This window comes from Delphinus delphis, chromosome 6 (assembly GCF_949987515.2).
Source record: "Delphinus delphis chromosome 6, mDelDel1.2, whole genome shotgun sequence".
Taxonomy (NCBI): domain Eukaryota; kingdom Metazoa; phylum Chordata; class Mammalia; order Artiodactyla; family Delphinidae; genus Delphinus; species Delphinus delphis.
In genome coordinates, this window is record NC_082688.1 from 97,338,920 (window position 1) to 97,353,978 (window position 15,059).

Sequence of the window (15,059 nt, forward strand, 5' to 3'; positions counted from 1 at the left end):
ACTTGTATAATTGTACTTCTCGGTCGATGGACCTGAAGATAGAGTGCGTAGGTTGGCAGGGTGGGTGAAGGCTGGGTTTTCTTTAGGCTCCTGAACTACTGGAGGCAGGAACCAGGATGGAGAAGGCCCATGTAGGCAGAGGCCCTGAAAGCGTTGGCCCAGTAATAGCAGCAGGAAGTCAGAGGTCACTCCAGCAAAGTGTCCCCAAGCAGAAATCTGCTGCTAGGAAAAGTGCTCTCACCAAGAGTCTCTGACAGCTCTTTTCTCTCCCATTACTTTATTAAACACGCATTTCCTATGGGATTCCTCCTAGCAGCCAAACACCACTCTGAGCTGGGAATTCACGACAAGATCTCTGCCTCTAGGAACTTTGGAGGCTCTTCAGGGGCCCGTGGGTAAATGCTAGGAGAGCAAGGAATGATGGACTCGGAGGAAGGCATGTGACCCAGACTTCAGGAGAGAAGAGGGGACAGGTTCTTGGAGGAGTCGATCCTCATGGTTAAAATCTGAAGTGCCAGCAGGGGCTGGCTGGGTGGAGGTAGAGGAACAGGGTAAGAATATTTTGCACAGAAGAAACATGTTCAAAAGTAGCAGAAGAAGGCTTTCCCTGGTGGCGCAGTGGTTGAGAGTCCGCCTGCCGATGCAGGGGACGCGGGTTCGTGCCCCGGTCCGGGAAGATCCCACCTGCCGCAGAGCGGCTAGGCCCGTGAGCCATGGCCGCTGAGCCTGCGCGTCCAGAGCCTGTGCTCCGCAACGGGAAAGGCCACAACAAAAACAAACAAACAAACAAAAAAACAAAACAAACACTAAAACTAGCAGAAGAAAGTGGAAAGAGCCAGAGGCAAGGCTGAGCTGAGTTCAAACCCTTGCTCCCCTATTTCCTATCCTGGCAACGTTATTTAAGTCTCCTCCTCTAATAATCATACATACCCTGTGGGGCTGTGCTGAGCATTAAAGGAGATAATGAATAAAAAGTACTGGACACACAGGGTACTTAGTGAAGGGTATTAAATGTTGCTAAATATTCCCCATTACACTATTCTGTAAGCTGCATAACCACAGGTTTGCCATAATCACCTTCTTTGTCTTTGTAGACTCACTTTCTGCTCCAGAGCCTTGCATTTTGTAGGCATCCAATGAATATTTATTAAATGCATGTTGAAAAAGTGCAAAGGCATATACATACATTTTGGGGACTAGAAAGCCATTTTCCCGTAGCTGGAGCCCATCCACCTCTGTGCCCATACAGGCAGACACATGGTTTCTCGAAATGGCACGGCTCATCTTTCCCTCACACATTCCCAATGCACTGGCTCTCCCCAGCCTTCACTGCACAACAGCACCCCTTTGACGGCAGCCACCCTGACACACATCTACCTGGACACAGGGGCAGACCAGATGAGGGGCTCCTCCTACAGACAGACAGACACACAAGCTGAACTATTAAAACAGGTTCTACCTTGTGAATCGCAGAGACTGCCATAAATGTTAAAAAAAAAAAAAAAAATACCACCATCTCAAATGTCCCATCCTCCTTCTGGCTCACACACTGATACCTTCAAAGAGACACTCTGCTTTCTACACCTGAGTTTCTTCTCATTACCGGCAGAGCGAGTGTCCCACGTTCACATCTACCCAGCTGAACCCTCGTGCCTGGGGAGTCCACTTGCTACGCCTGACTTTGCTCCTATTAGCTGTGGACCTTGGGAAAGCCCTGCTGCTCTGGGGCCTCACTTTTTTCACTGGCAGAGCACAGAGAGTCAGCCATGCTTCATGCTCACCTGGTAGTTATGTCACGAGAGTAAAGGAGATACGAAATGAGGTAACGTCTATGATGCGCAGAAAACACCTCAAGAAGAAAGGCGCTGGATAAATACAAGGTGTAAACCCCACACCTGATTAGTGTGTATGCTTCTGTCCACAGACTTCACCCACAGACTGTGCTCTCTTCAACCCTTGAACGCAAACAGCCTTCCTCCCCGTAAATGCTGTCTCAGATACCCATCTTCATGTGCGTACATATATACATATACTTCCAACACCTGTATTTTCCTCAGCATGTCCAGGGAAAATTGTTTTTGAACTTAGAGGAAGCTCAGGTTACAGACGCTCTCCTGCCCCTACCTACAGGCTCTTTTGTAGGGTCTCTGGTGCAGACAGAAGTGCCAAGCAGACAACTCATCTCTCTGTGGCTGGGCGTCTCAGCTCCCATGATTAGGCTGCACTGCTGGCAGAGCAGAAGATCCTTACCTGGCACAGCTCCTCCCAAGGGCTCTGCAGAGCTTGGTACCTCCTCAAACTTGCCAGAACCCAAGACCAGAGCAGAGGGGCTGATGGCAGCGAGAGGATGTGCATGGAATGGAAGAGGAAGGACCCAGAAACTTCAGACGCTCAGCGCCCTAAGTACTCCTTGCTCCTGGGAAATTGAGGACCCTGAAGCTAACGAGTCTGGAGCACTTTCCTAGGCATGACACACCCATGGGCGAGCAGAATGCTCATGTCCTTCAGTTTAGTCCTTTCCACCTGGAGGAGGAAGGGGAAAGCCCTTGGTGTTGTGGTCCTATTGCTGCTGAGTTGTGTGCTCTAAAGGCTGGAGATAAGCATGTGGAAGGGTGTGTGTGTGTGTGTGTGTGTGTGTGTGTGTGTGTGTAGCGGTGGGGAGAGGGTGAGGGGCTGGCTGCCTGCGGTGGGTGAGAGAAAGAAATAAATGTGGTGTGTGTGTAGGTGTGAGACTGTGTGTGTGTGTTGCTTTGGCTGAATTGCTCCAGGGGGCCAGGTTCATCACCCCCGCTATCCACCTCATCCCCTGCGACCTACTCCTTCAGTGAAACAATCCAAACCTCTAACCGCATCCGTGTCCCCACCACCAGCGCGGACACAGCCCATCTTCAAAGTTCCAGACAGCAAAGTTCAGTGCCCAGGCCCCAGCTGTCAGACCCTCACGCACACCTCCTGCTTCCTCATCTCTGGACATCGGTGTCACCCAACACCTATGTCCCCCCAGATCAGATTCTGGGCTTGCAGTAGATAAACCCCGTCTGCAGGAGACGGAGACAAAGACGGAAGGACGGACGCACCCTCCTTTCTTCCGGGCTGGTACCAGACCCACCGCACGCGCCCAGGCAGAGGGGAGACCCTGACAGTTACATGCGGAGACAAAGACACCTGGACAGACGCCGGCACAGACAGACAAAGACCGACGGACGCGCTGGCACGCCGCGGGGAGCGCAATTTCTCCGGAGCTGGGGCGCCCTGTCGGGGCCGTAGACCCTCCTCTGGAGGGAGCGAGACCCATGTCCACCGCACCTTACCTGCCCCTGCGCCTGGGGCTGACTTCAGTTTTTGTTTTTCAGTGCGTTTTGCGATGTGCTCCCGTCTTTCTTCTCCCAGAACTGCCGGGCCGGGCGGATACCGCGGCTGCTCGCGGCTCCGGCTCGCTGGACTAGGCGGGCAGAGAAACTTTCGGTCTCGCCGCCCTCCCGGCGCCCGCCCGCTCCCGGCGCGCCGGCCTCCGCGCGGGTCCCGGAGCCGCGGGCTGGCGGGAGGGCAGGGCGGGCCGGGCGGGCCGGGGCGGGGTCGGCGCCGTTCATTGGCCAGGGCGGGCCGGGGCTGGGCTGGGCGGGGCCCGAGCCGGCGCCGCTCATTGGCCAGGCGCTGCCGGCGGCTGGTCCTTGCGGCTCGGCGGCCTTTGTTCCCAGCTGACAGCTGGGGCTGCTCTCGACCTCCGGCTCGCCTGCATCCGCCTCCCGCGCGGGGTCCCGGCTCCCCCAACTCTCCGATCTCAGCTTCAGCACATCGCTGCGGACAGACCCGTCTGCTCAGTCTTTTTCCTCCCCCTCTTTCTCTTTCCCCATTCCTTCTTTTTGTCCTTTTCTTCTTATTTCCCCACTTCTTTTTCACGTCCTTCCTTATCACCCCTTCTTCTTACAAGTTTCATTTTCTTAGCACCATCTCCCCACTCCAACCCCCAAACCCTGCAAAAAGGCTGGACTTCTAGGTTCAAAGACGGCACCAGCAGCCTAGTGAGGGGCATTGGTTCACCGTGCCAGGATTGCAGATTGGAGCCTAGACCACTAGCACTCCCACTCCGAAGACAATTCAAAGGCAAAGGTTTCCAACTCCTTCCCAGGGACTGAGTTTCAGGTGAAAGTTGAGGCCTGTTTACAGATTGTAATCTTACGCAGTACCTTTCTAACGCTATCATTTTCTCTACCACCCTCACTTTCAACTTCTAGCATTTGAGCTAGGAGGGGACCTAACCTTACAAGCTTTGGTTGGACAAAGGGTCAGTTAAGTGGGGTTCCAGGTGTTGCATGAAGTTCGGGTCCTGAGGGTGCACTAAGGCTAATGCGTTAAAACCAGGCATGGCTCTGCCCAGGGAGTGTCAGACGGGGGAAGACTGAGGTGGCTGACTTCTGATTATAACTGGAATGGGGGAAGACAGCCTGAAGGGAGGTACACCAGTTTGTTTCTGCCACTCCTCCACTCAAACCCTTTAGGGCAGCGGTCCCCAACCCCCAGGGCAGCACACATGTGCTGTGTGGATGGATGCAGCACAAGAGGCACGGATGGAGCTTTAGAGAAAGGAGCCGTCATTCTACCTGGGATGATCAGAGAAGGTGTGAGTAAGGATTGCATTTTAGGTCTCAAATTTTGACAAAGAGAGAACGGCTTTTCGAATGAGGGATGAGTGCACAAAAAGGTGGGGAAGAAGTGCTGTTCAGAAGAGGCTGAGTAGCCTTGGGGTTGACACATAGAAATTGTAGTATTACTTGTAATAGCTACCATGTGTATGTATTGGGTTGGCCAAAAAGTTCGCTCGGGTTTTTCCGTAAGATTTTGGAAAAAAATAAACGAATTTTTTAGGCCTATTAGGAACCAGAACACACAGCAGGAGGTGAATGGCGTGCAAAGGAGCAAAGTTTCATCTGCTGCTCCCCGTCGCTCGTATTACCACCTGAACCATGCCCCCGCCACCACCCATCCGTGGAAAAATTATCTTCCACGAAACCGGTCCCTGGTGCCAAAAAGGTTGGGGACAGCTGCTCTAGGGGATCCTCACTATTTCCAGTTCTTGCACAGCACAGGCTCCGGACGCGCAGGCTCAGCAGCCATGGCTCACAGGCCCAGCTGCTCCGTGGCATGTGGGATCCTTCCAGACCGGGGCACGAACCCGTGTCCCCTGAATCGGCAGGCGGACTCTCAAGCACTGCGCCACCAGGGAAGCCCTGTCTCCAATTCTTGACTGTGAAGACTCCATCTCTCAATTCCAGGCTTCCTGGGAGGCAGCAAACCATGAAATTTAAGAGGTCAAACAGGCTCTGCTACTTATCAACTGTATGACCCTGAGCCAGTACCTTAACTTCCTTATATGTCAGTTTTTTCCTTTACAAAATGGGGGTAACAATTCCCGAATGTAAACTCCCTGAGGGCAGGGACTTTCTCTTTTGTGCATGGCTGAGACAGTTGGTGCATTTTGTTCACACATGTATCCCCAACACCCAGAACTTGGTTGGCACATAGTAGGCACTCGATAAATATTTGTTGAATAAATGAATTTCGTGTTTATAGATTTGTTGTGAGGCTTAAACAAGAATCCCTACTAAGTATTGGGGTGGCCAAAAAGTTCGTTCGTTTCCCCCGAAGGCTCTTACAAAAACTCGAACGAACTTTTTGGCCAACCCAATACATACACATGGTAGCTATTACAAGTAATACTACAATTTCTGTGTGTCAACCCCAAGGCTACTCAGCCTCCTCTGAACAGCACTTCTTCCCCACCTTTGTGTGCACTCATCCCTCATTCGAAAAGCCGTTCTCTCTTTGTCAAAATTTGAGACCTAAAATGCAATCCTTACTCACACCTTCTCTGATCATCCCAGGTAGAATGATGGCTCCTTTCTCTAAAGCTCCATGCATGCCTCTTGTGCTGCATCCATCCACACAGCACATGTGTGCTTGCTTGCATGGTGGTTGTGGCTATAGGGCTGGCATTCCCTGGAGCTTGAGCTATCTGGGGTCAGGTACTGGACTCTACATCTACCTCCAGGGATAGGTGTGGTTACCTCCACACATGAGAGTTTCTCAGTAATATTTGCTGAATGGGTTAATATAGATCAAACATCTCAGCACCTTCAAGAAAGGGTAGATTCTTGGAAGGCAGAGTAAGGGACCCAGGGGTCTTCAGACTTCGATCAAACTAATTTTTGTGTCTTCAGATGTGGAATTCCATGAAAGGGGCAGAAGGATTCTGGAGGCCTGCTTCTGGTTCTGGCCTTACCACTGACTATGTAAATGCTTTTGGACAAGCCATGCCCCTGGCTAGGCCTCAGTTTCCTCAGCTGCAAAGTGGACAGTTTGGATGAAACTCTTTAAGGGTCCTCCTCCAGCACTGATGTACTGTGGCTCTGTCAGAGACATTCTAGGCAGACATTCTAGGGCTTGACACACAGCCCTCTTAGAAGGAATGAGTTAGGCAAAGGGCCTGGGCAGAGTTTCGGTGGGTGTGTGAGGGGTGGAATCCAGAAACAGTATGGAAGAATAGAAACACCCTGTGCAGGGGCTGCTTCAGAGATAAAGTGGGGTGTATGGACAGTGGGGGCGGAAGTAAGGAAGCAGAATGGGAGAGGAGAGCTGTGATGGTGAGCATGTGTGTGTGTGTGTGTGTGTGTGTGTGGTCACAAGAGCCTCAGGAATGTGGACTCCAGAAGTACAAGGCCACAATTAGCTTCCTGATTCAGCTGTTGGGTATGGTAATGCAATGCCTGGGTGTGTCTGCCCCTAAAACCACTGGTGAGATTCTCACTGTGGCTCCTCTTCCTTTGTCTAGTGAAAGAGTGCTGCCCTACTAGGCCCTGGGTATCCCATTTGGCCCTCTGCATCACACAGGCTCTCCCTTGCCTGAGCTGAGTCTAGAAAGCTGGGTCACAAAGTATGTTCTTATAAAAAATTCCCTGCCGGGAAGAGATATGGGAACACATGTATATGTATAACTGATTCACTTTCTTATAAAGCAGAAACTAACACATGATTGTAAAGCAATTATACTCCAATAAAGATATTAAAAAAAAATTCCCTGCCATCTTCATCTGCTCATTACCTGAGGGCCAAGTAGCTTACTGTTCTAGCTCATCACTCTGTTATCCATCTGTAGGACCTCAGATCGGCCACAGAGGACCAAGCCCATGGACCAGTTAACCCAGCAGCTCGTCTGAACTAGAAACACCTCTGCTTTTTTCAGTGTACTTTTTTTTTTTTTTTTGGCTGTGTTGGGTCTTCGATGCTGCACTCGGGCTTTCTCTAGTTGCAGCAAGCAGGGGTTACTCTTTGTTGCGGACCACGGGCTCTAGGGCATGCAGCCTTCACTAGTTGTAGCACACAGACTTAGTTGCTCCGTGGCATGTGGGATCTTCTGGACCAGGGATCGAACCTGTGTCCCCTGCATTGGTAGGCAGATTCTTAACCACTGTGCCACCAGGAAAGTCCCTCAATGCACTTTCTCCTATCACAATTTAAATAATTGCCTGGCTTCTTGTTTGTCTTCAACTCTTCTGTAAGTTTCTTGTTCAAAGACCAATATCTTCTTTGTTCAATATTGAATCCCCAGCACATTTTTGGTACACAGCAAGCACTCAAAAAGTACTTAAATAAATTCCATGGTGGAAGGCAGGATGATGTTGCAGAGAGAGCAATAAACTCATATACAAAAGATTCACACCTATTCCCACTTCTTCAAACTTGTGGTCTTGTCACAACCTGTTTGAGATTCAGTTTGCTCATCAGTGAAATGGGCATAATAACATTTGCCCTATCTGTCTTGTGGCAGTGACACAAATATGAAAAGAATTGCTGACGTCAAAGTTAGTAAGAAAAGTAAAGAATGTTAAATAATTGTTTAATATTATTTCAAGTCTAAAAATTCAGGGCCTTGGGTTGGGAGGTAAGAAAGGCTGACTATATTTAACTGAGGCTGGGTAATCTCCAAAAGTAGGCAAGAATCTATTATAATGCTAGAGAATTGAGAAAAGCTTTAAGGAATCAACAGGCTTCCACTACTTCTATCTTCCAGCTACCCCAGGAAAGTAGAGGAAGGCTGGTTTTCGTGTAGGCCAAGCCAGTGCCTCCTGATCTTAGAGGATGCCTAACCAGTATCCTGTCTCCCTCCAGGGTAGAAAACAGTTGCCCTGGAGTTGCCCTGGAGGTTAAGCTCTTATAACCAGAATTTACGTTTCTTACCTGTATGTCCCTGGGCACCTTGCATCTCTTATCTCTGGATATCACTAAACTCCTTTGCTTTGGGAGGGACATCTCTTCCTTGACTTCTCTGGGTGTTAAGAAAACAAATTAGATAAAATGCAAGTAGTGTTTCTCCTTTCCTCGAAAGCACTTCATGACTTTCAGAAATTGTTTATCGTTATCATTATCACCATCATTATCGTCAGTGGCATTATTATCTATAACTTCATTCTGAGTACTTAACCTATGTTCCGGTTCAGGAGACCACGGAAGTTGTAGACAGAACAAACACTCCTTGATGCCCTGGGGAGAACTTGCTGACCTCAGAATTCCTATCCTGGGCTGACTCAACTCCACTAAGATGCTCAAGTTACCTTAAGAAGTATGTCCACCCCACTCTTTCACTGAAAGGAAAACTGAGTCAAAGAGCAAGACAGGAAGTTGGCCCAGCCTCACTGGGACACCAAGGTCTTAAGGCATGGGCCTTAAGGCCTCAGCAACCATGTGACTGATACAGTATGTGATGTGCTTTGGTTTGGGCAGTGTAGACCACAGGCAGGCAGCATTCCCCTGAGCAGAGAATAGTAAACCAGCCACCTTAGCTAATGCAAAGGACTCAAGTGACACTAACTAGCTTCCAGTGCTAATAAGCTTTGTTCAGCCACCAGCTGACAAGGCTCATAAGATAACTGTTTAGCAAACCTTTCAGTGTAAATGCAGGGTTAAACTAGATTAGGGAAAAACAAGAAGGAAGTGTTCTGATTTGATTCCGCCCACCCCAATACCATTTTCAATAGTACACCATAGGCTGTTTCTAATTCAACATCCTTGCTCTGAAAGGTTCTGGGCTATCACCTGTTATGCAATCTATTTCTTCCAGGGTTTGGACTAGTTTGTCTAAAACTGTGAAGCCGGCGGATGTTTCCACTTACAAGTAATAGAAAAACTTGAATCAAACTGGTTTAAAAAATAGGAAAAAAATCTCATGAATGAATAAATGAAGTGATCAGCTCCCTGGTTAGTTCATACCGTGGCTTCACAATGTCATCAGAGATCATGTCTCTCCATGTCCCGGTTTGCTATCCTCAGAGTAAGGGTTTTGCCCTTCAGGACTACAGGCTGGATCTATCAGTCTAGTTGTCACACCCAAAACCAGCAATGCTCTGAGGATTAAAGGACCTTTGTTTCTGCATCTCTTTCCTAGGATCAAGAAAACCTTTCCTGGAAGGCTCTCTGCTGATGCTGGGCAGGCTTAGCCACATTGGCAAGCAATCATTGGCAAACTCAATGAGATTACTTTGACTGGCTTTGACCAAAGGGTTGGAAGTGGAATAGATATTGGGATATATCTGTATCTCTTGTCTTCAAGGGAGAAGGGGGAAGCTATGGAGAGAACTAACAATCACTGCTTGTCTGTTATGTACCTCAACTTTGCTGGACATTTTATCTACAGTATTAGATATTTAGTATTAGATATTTATCTACTTAATTGTGGAAATCATTATTTCTATTTTCCAAGTGAAAAAATTGCAGCTCAGAGTGCTTAAGTAATTTGCCCCAAATCCCACCACTAATAAGTGGAAGAAAAAGGACTGGAATGCAGTTCCACCCAAAGCCTTTGCTCTCTCTACTCTTCCTGGCCATCTCTGTAGAGTTGATGCTTCTAAGCTCTACCCAAGGTTAGAGACCCCCCACAATGAAGTGGCGCCTTCCAGGACCGCTGTAAGCACGAGATAAAGCCGCTTCCTGTCCACCATCAAGTTTATACTTATTTCTTAGCATTTCTACAGTGAGCCACTTCCTTACCTGTGCATCCCTTTTTCTCCCTCTTTCCAACATGTATGTCTCCTCATTTCCACATGGCCTCCCCACCTCCATCAAGGCCACGTCCACCTCCGTGCCCTTGTCTTCCTTCTAGCCAGAATGGAAGTGTCTTTCAAGGCCCTCCCCAAGCTCTGACCCAGCCCTCCTTCAGCCCCTACTCCCACCTCACCGAAGTCCTATTGAATCATGTCACATCCATGTCCTGATCTTCTTTCCTTCATTGTGCACTTTGTAACTTGTGCTTTATTGTTTCAGGTGAATGCATCTCATTTTCCTACTAGATTTTGAAGTGGTCAGCTCCATGCTTGGCCCATGATAGGTCCTCCACATTTAATGACTAAACAAGGGCAGGGACCACCTCTTATTTTTCTCTCTTATTTTTCTATCTCCCTCATAACACTCAGCCTGCTGCTGCACGTGGGTGGTGAATAATGGACTAATTGGCTTTGGGCTAATTGCTCCCCTAGGCTGAGGAATGACACGCAGACAAAGAAGTTGGCATGACCTGTGTCAGTTCTGAGAGAGGCCTTTAGTAAATGGGCCCTGCCCAGCCCACATTTGCTTGTAGCCCTAAACTCATTTAAGCAAATAGAGCATATGAGACCATGACTTCCGGGAAATCATTTAGTTCCCCTTTGGAGAATGTTGGCACGCTCATTTCCTCCCCCCAGGGGGGTAGAAAAACATAGCAGAGAGGGGGTTTCCCTGGTGGCGCAGTGGTTGAGAGTCTGCCTGCCGATGCAGGGGACACGGGTTCGTGCCCCGGTCTGGGAAGATCCCACATGCCGCGGAGCGGCTGGGCCCGTGAGCCATGGCTGCTGAGCCTGTGCGTCCAGAGCCTGTGCTCCGCAACAGGAGAGGCCACCACAGTGAGAGGCCCGCGTACCGCAAAAAAACAAAAAAACAAACAACAACAAAATAGCAGAGAGGCTTTTGAGACCCCGTGTGCTGAAATGGAATTTACACATTTCCTCAGTTGTTTCTGAGGAAGCAGCTCTGGGAGTCCTAGACTGAAAGGCTGATGCTGTCCCCTCAGAGTTGGTGGGATCAAGACTGGTCAGCTGGGACCTGCCCTGGGCTTGGGCTCCTGCTGGCCTGCCTGGCTTTCTAATTAAATCTTCCAGGTCACTCCACTCCTCAGTTAGCACTGCCATTCTCCCCTCACGTCTTCTGGTATTGACTTCACTCCCTTCACTTTGTGTATCAAATTCTCTAGGTGTTCACCCTATATTTTGCCTTTGTTCCCAGACTGTATTCATTACATGTTGACCATTTCTTTTGCTTTTGTTGCCAGACTGATTGAGAAGGCCTCCATCTCACCAGCTGCAAAAATAGAAGAGGAGGGGAGGGGGACAGGGAAGGGAAGGTAGCAGGTGGTTGTACCAGGTACAACCAGGTCTGAGGTCGCTTCTGGCATTTTCTGACTCTGTTTACCTAAGGTTGCTGGGAGCAACAAAGAAGGATGGTCGCAGCTACCAAGAGAGCACCTTGGTGGGAAGAGGCTCCTGGTAATCTTGGACTAATTGTCCCTGTGAAGGAGCCTCAGTTTGCTTGAGGTTCCCGAGTACCACACCTGCCTCACAGTGTTGCCGTGAGGGTGTAACGGGTCAACACTTGTGCTGTGCCCAGCCCAGCATCCATCCTACAGGAAAACCCTTCAGCTGCTGTTGTTCTCTGTGCCACCTCCCCTCCCCCCATCAGAAACCCAGGGCCTTTTCTACCCTATTTCTTCCAATTAGAAACCCCCTCATGATTTGGCCTGAAGCCCATTCAGCGTGGTGAAGTGGAAAAGAGAGCAGCATTTTGAGTCTACAGACTGGAGCTGGAGACTTGGGTTTGAATCAGACTCTGCCCTCAGTCGCTGTGTGACCTTGGCCAAGTCTCTTGCCCCCATATCCTCTGTTTCCAACACTTTTGAGTGATATTAACAATATAATTCCACAGGGAGGGATGCAGAAAAAAAGTACAGATGATTAAAATAACATCTCCTACAATTCTGGGGGTACCGTGATTGTTATGAAAGAGCACTTCACACTAGGGTGAACATGTCTCCTTGACAACTTAGGGCTGCTTCCTTCCTGCTCCAGTTCCCACCCCCTTCCCTAAGGTCTGAATTGTATCACAGAAGATAACCAGTCTCAATGTATGAGTCAGAGGACACTTCCTGGCACAAGCAGTGAGCAGAGGAGGTGCTCGGGTGGACGATGGGACTCATCCCGTTCTTGAGATCCTGAGGTTAGGTTCCGAGCACAGCTGCAATGCCGAGTGGGAAAGAAGTAGCTGGAAGTCAGAGGGGCAGCCAGGGGAACGGGTCCAAAACGGCAGCTTGAGAGGAAGTCGCCGGCTGCCTGTTCTGGAACCCTGCAGAGCAGTGTTTAGAATGTTCTCTCTCGTTAATCCTATTTAAAGTCTGGCTGCTGAGAGGGAAGTGGAGAGTCCTGTTTCAACTTGCAGTGGTGCGGTTCCCTGCCACCCCCGCACTGCAGGGCCGAGCCCCGGCGCTGGGAGGGGGAAGGGGCTCTCTGGGGACACCTCTGCTGGCTCTCACAGCCTCTCAGAGGAGTTTCTCAGGCTTCCCCTCCCCTGAGACCTGCATTTCATTGGCCTGCCCCTGGCCCTAATCTGCGTCGAGGGAGGGGCTGCTTGCTAAGATGTCAAGAGGTGTGGACTGGCCGGCCCACTGCTCTGGTGAGGAAGGGGTGCTGGAGAAGGCGAAGAACACTTCACTGAGGTGCAGATGGGGGAGGGAGGGACAAAACAGCGGGGGCTCTTGTGCAAGAGTGCCTTCCGGGAAGGTCCCTCTCCCTCTGGGCATAGGGAGGTTTCTAACGGGTTGAAAAGCTAAGAACAAACATTCCCAGCTTCTCTCTGAGATTCTCATGGAAGAGCTAGGTCTAGGGAAAAGGGGCCTCCCTGGCCTTGAAAAGGAAAAGTGTGAGTGAACCTACCACTAATAACATAGGGCCAGCCTTTTGCAGAGGGAGAATAATGGACAGTGTTTACCTCTGTGGTATTATTTCTGGGAGACCAAAAAGAGACTTCCTAAATATATCCCTGTGAATGTGAGTCAATCCTTGAGATTCATATATGGACAAAACAACTTCTAGTGTTGTTGTCCAAAGACCAGAGTTCATGGGTAGCTCTTTACTAGCTGCATGACCATGGATGTCATTTAACCTCAACTGATTATCTGTAAAGTGGAGAGTCTCCCCCTCCTCCCCCCCTCCCCCCCTCCCCCCCATCTAACATACATCTCACTGGGGTGTCACCAAGACCAAATCATGTGACAGTGTGAAAGTGCTTTTACTTTTTATTTTATTATTTTTTATTTGGTTGTGCGGGTTTTAGTTGCATCAGGCAGGCTCCTTAATTACGGCTTGCCAGCTTCTTAGTTGTGGCATGCATGTGAGATCTAGTTCCCTGACCAGGGATCGAACCTGGGCCCCCTCCCTTGGGAGCATGAAGTCTTACCCACTGTGCCACCAGGGAAGTCCCATGAAAGTGCTTTTAAATTGAAAGTCACTGTATACACGTGGTGGGTGCATCCCCTTCCCTCGGACAGACTTTCCTCCTGCCTCAGACAGACTTTAAGCCCCTACCTTGTACTTGTTGCCCACTATTCCAATAAACTGTAAGAACCAAACGCTGAAATTTCACAACAGAGACAAGCTTGCTCTCCTGGTTACTTCCTCCTGTTCTGAGGATCCTTTCTTTGCCTGGGCCTCTCTTGGGTTGTGAGAAGGTGCCATGAGAAAGATCAGAGCCTTTCCTAACAAGACAGGCCAGGGTTGAAAGGTCTGCATGCCATGATCCTAAAAGTGAATTGGGAGTAGAGTCAACCCATGGGAAAGGCAGAATCATCAGAAGATGTCTGAAGATATAGGAGCAAGAATAACGGGCCAATAGGAAACCAGATTGGTAAGCTTAGGTCCAGCACTGGTGAGGCCAAGGTATTTTATAAAGACACTTAGTTGTTTTGTATCTTAGTTTTCCTTCTCAGTTAAATGGGGATAATAAAACCCATCTCGTGTTCCCATTTGGCTTACATGAGGGTGACAGGGGATGGTGAATGAAAGGCTGCAAATGTAAGGTTATTGAGACCCCTGGGATTGTTAGGCTGCCCTTGATCAATGCCCATTTGATGGTGCTCTTGCTGTCTTGAAGCACAGCCAACTTCACAATGATTTGCATTAAACTCCCATCATGCCAGGCACCATTCTCATTGCCTTGAAAGCACTAAAGCAGTCAGGTAGAATATGTTATTTTTAGCACTTAAAACTAAAAAGCAAAAAAAAAAAAAAAAATCAATGTGAGCATAAAGGGATAATTTAACAGGATTGTGTTCATGTGGGAAGGGAAGACATATATTAACTTCTACTCAAATGGAACTTAACATTTATGTAGCAAGTGAAATCACCACAACTAAAAGAACACGTTAACAGCCCTATTATCACCAGGCAGGGGAATAGAGAGAGGAACAAACTATCTCTAAGATGTCTAGGGGGATTTGAGGAGAAACACTCTTGTTTTAGACTGACAGAATCTTGGCCTGGGCATCAGAGATGTGGTCCTTCAAGATTCCCTTTCTCTCAACAGAGCGGAGACTTAATATATTTGTAGAGCACTTTATACTTTTGAACTGCAAACATTAACTTATTTGATCTTTGCCAACCTTTTAATGTAGAAAGGGTATTATTTTTTAAATTTTATGTTATTGAGGTATACTTGACTTACAATGTTGTGTTATATCCGCTGTACAGCAAAGTAATTCAGTTATACGTATATATTCTTTTCATATTCTTTTGCATTCATATTCTTTTCCATTATGATTTATCACAGGATATCGAACATAGTTCCCTGTGCTATATGGTTGGACCTTATCGTTTACCCATCCTATATATATAGTTTGTATCAGCTAACCCCAAATTCCCAATTCTTCCCTGACACACACCCCCCTCCGGCAACCACAAGTCTGTTCTCTATGTCTGTAAGTCTGTTTC

General features: G+C 48.7%; 1 protein-coding gene across 2 annotated transcripts in view; it reads right to left on the minus strand.

Annotated features, from left to right (window-relative positions):
* LZTS1 (leucine zipper tumor suppressor 1) overlaps positions 1–3,539 on the minus strand; it is a 49,584-nt gene extending 46,045 nt beyond the window's left edge. The window contains exon 1 of one of the 2 annotated variants that reach the window (XM_060013548.1): positions 3,312–3,539. The gene's annotated coding sequence lies outside the window, so the exon portion shown is untranslated. Of the gene's footprint in view, positions 1–3,306 lie in introns of both variants that reach the window. The other variant, XM_060013549.1, reaches the window with a different exon arrangement.
* Between the last annotated feature and the right edge of the window lie 11,520 nt (positions 3,540–15,059).